The following is a 7,273-nucleotide window of genomic DNA, read 5'->3' as shown; positions in this document are numbered from 1 at the left end:
ACATTCCTATCCGAAACCACTTCTTCTAGGAGATTATTCTAGTTGCGCACACAAAATGCCAAGGAAAAAGTTTTATTAATGTGCCATGTCAATTCTCTTAGGATATTTAGCAAATGTTCTTTGTAACCTATGTAAAGAGAATGAAAAAAGCAGTTATCAGAAAATGGGAAAAAATAAGTAGTTTTCGCTTAAATTTAAATTTCGGAATTAAAGGGATTGTCTAGGCTTGAGGCCCAAGTCTGCAGTGACTCTTGACTGTAGCCTTGGGAATCCTCACAGAACACAGAGTGCATGTTGTCAGGATTCGGGAGCAGTCAGGCACGTGACTGTAAGTTAGGCCCTTTTCACACATCAGTTCTTATGCCATCAGTCAAAACCCGTTGAATTTTGAAAAAAAAAAAGTGATCCAGCAACTGATGCCGCTGGATCCGTTTTTTTTTTTCATTTTTTTTTTTTTCATTGACTTGTATTTGAGACGGATAGCCTCACGTTTCATCTGTCGTCCGACGGATCCGTCGAAAAATGTTTGTCCGTCGAACGGAGACCACGTCCACAGTAACGTTTTTCGTGTAAACCGAATAAACTGACAGCGACGGATCCGTTCCATCCGTTGTTTGGTAGAATGGAAGCCTATGGGCGCTAGGATCCGTTGTCATCCGTTAAATGACGGAATCTGGCAAGGGATTTCGGGGTTTGTGTTTTATTTTTTTTAACTGAGCATGCTCCAATTATTATTTAGCCCCCAGCTAGTCAGATCCGTTGAAAAATGGATCCATCGCATCAGTTTAGCCACAATCTGCGACCGATCCATCAAGAAAACAGATTGTGACTGATGGCAAAAAACTGATGTGTGAAAGGGGCTTTAGCGATTTGCACTAGACTAGATGTGCATGGCCTACCGTATTTTTCGGACTATAAGACGCACTTTCCCCCCCCCCCCAAATATGGGGTGGGAGTGGGGGGTGCGTCTTATAGTCTGAATGTGACTGCGGGGAATGAGGGTGCTGAGGTGGAGCGGGTCATCTGTGGCATGAGCAGGCTGTAGCAGCCTGCCCTGAGCATGCGGGACTGAGCATGCGGGCCCGCTCATTTCATATGCATGCCCATCCTCCCGCCCATCATCCCTCAGCGCTGAAGCCAGCGCTGACAGGTGGGCGGGGGGTGCGCGTATAGTAAAGAGCCGGCCCGCATGATCACCCCTGGCAACTGCGTATCATCATCAGCGCCAGGTGCAGTGAATAAGTATACTCACCCGTCACCGTTGTCCTGCAGCATTGCGATCTTCTCCTGTTTCCATCCATCCCTTTGCGCACCGCTAGTCTCCATACAGGTCAGCTGACAGGCAGACAGGAGGATGAGCGATGCTGCAGACAATGGTGACGGCTCCACACAGGTCAGCGGCGCTGCTGCTGGCACTGACTGGAGGAGTGATGCTGCATGGAGCGAGGAAAGGTGAGTATAAACTTTTATTTTTTTTTTTGTGTACCACAGGATACAGGCCATATAGCAGGATGGATGGGGGGATATAGCAGGATGGATGGGGGGGATATAGCAGGATGGATGGGGGGGATATAGCAGGATGGGGGCATGTTCCAGGATGGCGGTATGTAGCAGGATGGGGGCTATACCATGATGGCAGCATATAGCAGGATGGGAATATATACCAGGATGATGGACATATATACAAGGATGGGGATCATATACAAGGCAGGAGGATCTTAACCAGGATGGGGTACCTTAGTAGAGAATTTGGGGACATTACCCCCATAACAGTGTCAGCAGCAGATCCTCACCCCATAAGTGTGTCATGACCACATTTTTTGCTTAAAATTGTATTTTCCTCCTCTAAAACCAGGGTGCGTCTTATGGTCCGAAAAATATGGTATTTCAAAATGAATCGCATACATACAGTCACATGACAATCCACTCACAGCACCAGAGTATCCTGACAGTGTGTACACTGCGCTGTGAGGATGCACAAGTTTGCAGTCACGCAGCCTTGCGCCCGAACCCAGGAGAACTCCTTTTTAATTTTGTTATATGTGGTATATTGATGATAGTGGCATGTATTTTCAAAATCTTTTCTAATATATTGTATTATCATATTATAATTGGCTAGAGTCACAAATGGTAACACACAAAGAGGAGATCTTAAAGGGATAAAGAGATTAAAAACTTGTAATGGCCATGCCCTCAAACAGTAACCATGAAATCCATAATGCTGTTCCTGTAATTTAGTATAATGCTGCAGTGGCTCCTTGCTGCTCCCGCTCCCTTCTGGGATGTTACATCACACATCAGGGGGTGTGGCATGCTTCCTGCTGTTATTACCAGGGGGGCTGACTGTTACGATCTTTCTATATCAGATATTACTGGGGTTTGACTGTTAATAACTTCAGGGAGCAGGCCATGCACCCTGATGTGTAACATCCCAGAAGTAAGGAGGAACAACAAGAAGTGGCTCCAGCGCTACACTGACTTATAGGTACAGTAACAGCACTATGCATCTCATTGTTATAGTCTGAGAGCATGGTCATTAGACTTTTTATATTTTATTTTATTTTTATATATATCTTCCAAGAGTTCTCCTTTTAAAAAGAATCTGTCACCAGGTTTTGCTACGCTATCTGAAAGCAGAGATCCTGACTCCAGTAATGTATCACTTATGGAGCTGCTTGCTGTTATTTTGGTAAAATTACTTATCTGCTGCCAATCTTCCAGTTCTCAGTATTGTCCCTTCCACAGCATCGATTGTCACTTTTCTGCTCTTGTACAGTTTAAACAGAAAGCTGCCACTCCAGTGCTGTGGGATTGGGTTATGTAGACCTCATGACTATGCTTAACTACCTGACAGCAGGTTTACTAGTTATCTAGTGTTATAATTTTCTGCTAATTAAAACAGTGATTTTATCAAAACTACAGCAAGCAGCCCCATAAGTGAGATATCACTGGAATCAGGGCCTATGTGTCTAAGGCCGGCTTCTCACTTGCGATTTTCTCGCAGTAGTGCAATGCGAGAAATTCTTGCATTGCACTCGGACACATGTTAATCAATGAGGCAGCTCCCATCTGTTTTTTTTTTTTTTCTTCTCAGTCCAAATCGGACTGAGGAAAAAAAATCGCAGCATGCTGCGTTTTGGAGAGTTTCTCGCGCGAGTCTCTCCAATGCAACTCTATGGGAGTGGGTAAATAAACAGATGTCTCACGGATCGGCACTCATACCATCCTAGTGACATTCGTTTTTCTAAATACATTTATCACATGTTTCACAAAACACTGGAAATGAGTGAGGTCTCACAATGTCGGTCAATCATCTCTGTCAGTCGGTCTCTATTCTCTCTCGGTCGGTCGGTCTCTCTCTCTGTCCATGTCGGTCTATTCCTCCCACCCCACTCTCATACTCACCGATCCCCGATCACCAGCACGGCGCTGCATGGCGTTCACACTGCTTCGGCGGCTTCTCTTTTGAAAAAGCCGGCCGCTCATTATTCAATCTCGTATTCCCTGCTTTACCTGCCCACTGGCGCCTATGACTGGTTGCAGTCACACGCCCCCACGATGAGTCACAGCTATCTCACTGCAACCAATCACAGCTGCTGGTGGGCGGGTCTATATCATGTAGTAAAATAAATAAATTTAAAAAAAAAAAACGGCGTGCGGTTCCCCCCAATTTTAATAATACCAGCCAGGTTAAAGCCACACGGCTAAAGGCTAGTATTGTCAGGATGGGGAGCCCCACGTTATGGGGAGCCAACCCCCCTAACAATATCAGCCAGCAGCCACCCGGAATAGCCGCATCCATTAGATGCAACAGTCCCGGGACTGTACCCGGCCATCTCGAATTGCCCTGGTGCGGTGGCAATCGAGGTAATAAGGAGTTAATGGCAGCAGCCCATAGCTGCCACTAAGTCCTAGATTAATCATGGCAGGCGTCTCCCCGAGATACCTTCCATGATTAACCTGTAAGTTTAAGAAAATGAAGACATATACACCAAAAAATCCTTTATTTGAAATAAATAAATAAAAAAAACCCCACCCTCTTTCACCACTTTATTCAAGACCCCCAAATACCCTTCCATGTCTGACGTAATCCACAGAGGTCTCTCGACTCTGTCAGCTCTGCTACATCAGAAGCTGACAGAGAACAGTCACAGACCATGACCGCTCTCTGTGAGCTCCCCGCAGCGACTGAAGTGAGTCGCGCTATCAGTGATGACGTCACTCAGGTTACCCGCGGCCACAGATCTCATGTGGAGGACTTTAGCTGTGGCTGCAGGTAACCTCAGTGACGGCACCGCTGATCGCGCAGATCACTGTGGTCACTCAGGGGATTGAGACCTTCACCGGTGACCGAAAATCAGGCCATGCCACACACAGAGCCGCGGGATGACAATGAAGTCGGGTGAAGTTCATCCAACTTCATTCTGATCGCGCGGCTCTGTCTGTGGCTGCTGTCAGCGGCCATGTAGCAGAGCTGAATGGCAGATGACCGTAAAAACGGATCCCATACGCATAAAACACGCACTGCAATCATGAGAAAAATCCCAGGATCGCAGTGCAGTTGCATTGCACACTGATCTTAACGTGAACTGAAATCGTCCGACTTTTTATCATGCAACTCGGACCGATTTTACACGCATAAGTGTGTTTCCAGCCTAAAGTATGCTTTTCTCAGTTTAGGTGGCAAAAGCCTGGTGACAGATTCCCTTTGATACCCATAGCAACCAATTACTTTTTTGCTCAGCCTTGAACTTGCATAGCCCTATTTACAAAACAAACTCCTCTCTACGGTAGTTACCAGAAATCATCAGGGTATTTCCAAGGAAGCGATCAGTGATATAGGGTAACAAAATAACATACGAATCTCCAAAATAACTGAGCTTCAAGGCACATGGAATATACAGTATGTGTGCAGAAAATTTACAGCAGCCATGTGTATGAGGTTTTAACAAATCCTACCTAGTCTGTGCAAAATAGCTCCACCTGGCAATTTCTGCGTGGCGGAGAGTTTAAAATCTGCCGAGAATCAATATTTTCTACAGACTTGTATTGCAGATTCAACCCTTTGCAATCTATAGGGTGAAATGAATAAATTGGGCTAATTGACATGTAACATGTAGATTTGTAACGGAAAAAATCCATGCTGCGTGTAGCTACCATAATAGCTGATGGCAGCAGAAGTGGCAAATGATGAGGAGCAGCAAAAAAGGTACAGCAGGAGTGTAGGCATTAATAGCGGTCATTGCTTGGGGTACATTCATACTGGACGTGGAAAATCTGCAGCAGAATACTGTGTAAGGCTGGAATCACACTTGCGAGTGTAAAATCGATCCGATTCTCATGCCAGAATGTCGGACGATGTCTAATCACTTTTCATCAGTGTGCAGTCAGTTTTCACCCTCAGCAGCTGCTACTCATGTAATGTTATGTACAGGAGCATTTACAGCGTTCTCTGCTACATGCGTGAAATGTATTGAGAAAAATGGATACACAGCATGCTGTGATTATTTTTTTTTTTTTTTTTTTTTTTTTTTCAGTCCAATTTGGACTGAGAAAAAAAATAGCAGATAGGAGCTGCCTCATTGATTAACATGGGTCCGAGTGCAATGCGAGAATTTCTCGCATTACACTCGTGCGAGTTAATCGCAATTGTGAAGCCGGCCTAAGGCTGGAATCACACTTGCGAGTGTAAAATCGGACTGATTCTCATGCTAGAAAGTAGAATGAGCACTGTCCGAGTGTTGATCAGTGTTCAATACAACAGCAATGCGATTCTGTGATTTTTCTCATGATTGTAGTCCATGTGCAATCAGTGTGTGATCTGTTTTTATTCTCAGCAGCTATGTCCTCTGCCATTCAGCTCTGCTACATGGCCGCTGACAGCAGACACAGACATAGCCATGCGATTAGAATGAAGTTGGATGAACTTCACCCGACTTCATTGTCATCCCCCGGCTCTGTCTGTGTGTCATGGCCTGATTTTCGGTCACCGGTGAAGGTCTCACCGGTGACTGAAAATCCCCTGAGTCACTGAAGTGATCTGCGCTATCGGCGCTGCCGTCACTGAGGTCACCCCCGGCCACAGCTGAAGTCCTCCCGCTGAGATCTGTGGCCGCGGGTATCCTGAGTGACGTCATCGCTGATAGCGCACATCGCCTCAGTTGCTGCGGGGAGCTCACAGAGATCGGTCGTGGTCTGTGGCCGCTCTCTGTCAGTTTCTGATGTAGCAGAGATGAGTGTCTTGGGACCTCTGTGGATTACGTCGGACCTGGAGGGGTATTTGGGGACTTGAATAAAGTAGTGAAAGAGGGTGTCATTTATTTAAAATAAAGGATTTTTGGGTGTTTGTCTTTATTTTCTTTAACTTACAGGTTAATCATAGAAGGTATCTCAGGGAGACACCTGCCATGATTAACCTAGGACTTAGTGACAGCTATGGGCTGCTGCCATTAACTCCTTATTATCCCGTTTGCCACCACACCAGGGCAATTCGGGATGAGCCGGGTACAGTCCCGGGACTGTCGCATCTAATGGATGCGGCAATTCCGGGCGGCTGCTGGCTGATATTTTTACCCCATAACGTGGGGTTCCCCATCCTGACAATACCAGCCTCCAGCCGTATGGCTTTACCTTGGCTGGTATGAAAATTGGGGAGGACCGCACGCCGTTTTTTTTTAATTATTTATTTAATTTACTGCACGATATAGCGCCCCCCCCCCCCCCCGGCAGCTGTGAGACAGCTGTCACTCAACGTGGAGGCGTGTCTGACCGCAACCAATCATAGGCGCCGGTGGGCGGGGAAAGCAGTGGATACTAGATAGAATAATGAGCGGCCGGCTTTTTCAAAAGATGAAAAGCTGCTGGAGCTTTGTGACAGCCGTGCAGCTCCGCATCGGTGATCGGGGATCGGTGAGTATGAGAGAGGGGGTGGGAGAGACCGACAGAGAGAGAATAGAGACCGAGAGGGAGAGACCGACTGACAGAGATAGAGATTGACCGACATCGACAGACCTCACTCATTTCCAGTGTTTTCTGCAACATGAGATAAATGTATTTATAAAAATGCATGTCACTGGGATTGTCCGTGTGCCATCTGTTTATTTTCACGCACCCATAGACTTGCATTGCAGTGACTCGCTTGAGAAACTCACCAAAACGCAGCATGCTGCGATTTTTATTTATTTTTTTTTTTCCTTAGTCCGATTGGGACTGAGAAAAAAAGTCCGATTGGGACTGAGAAAAAAATAGCAGATCTGAGCTGACTCATTGCTTA

Source organism: Anomaloglossus baeobatrachus, chromosome 2 (assembly GCF_048569485.1).
Source record: "Anomaloglossus baeobatrachus isolate aAnoBae1 chromosome 2, aAnoBae1.hap1, whole genome shotgun sequence".
Lineage (NCBI taxonomy): Eukaryota > Metazoa > Chordata > Amphibia > Anura > Aromobatidae > Anomaloglossus > Anomaloglossus baeobatrachus.
This window is presented reverse-complemented; position numbering follows the sequence as displayed.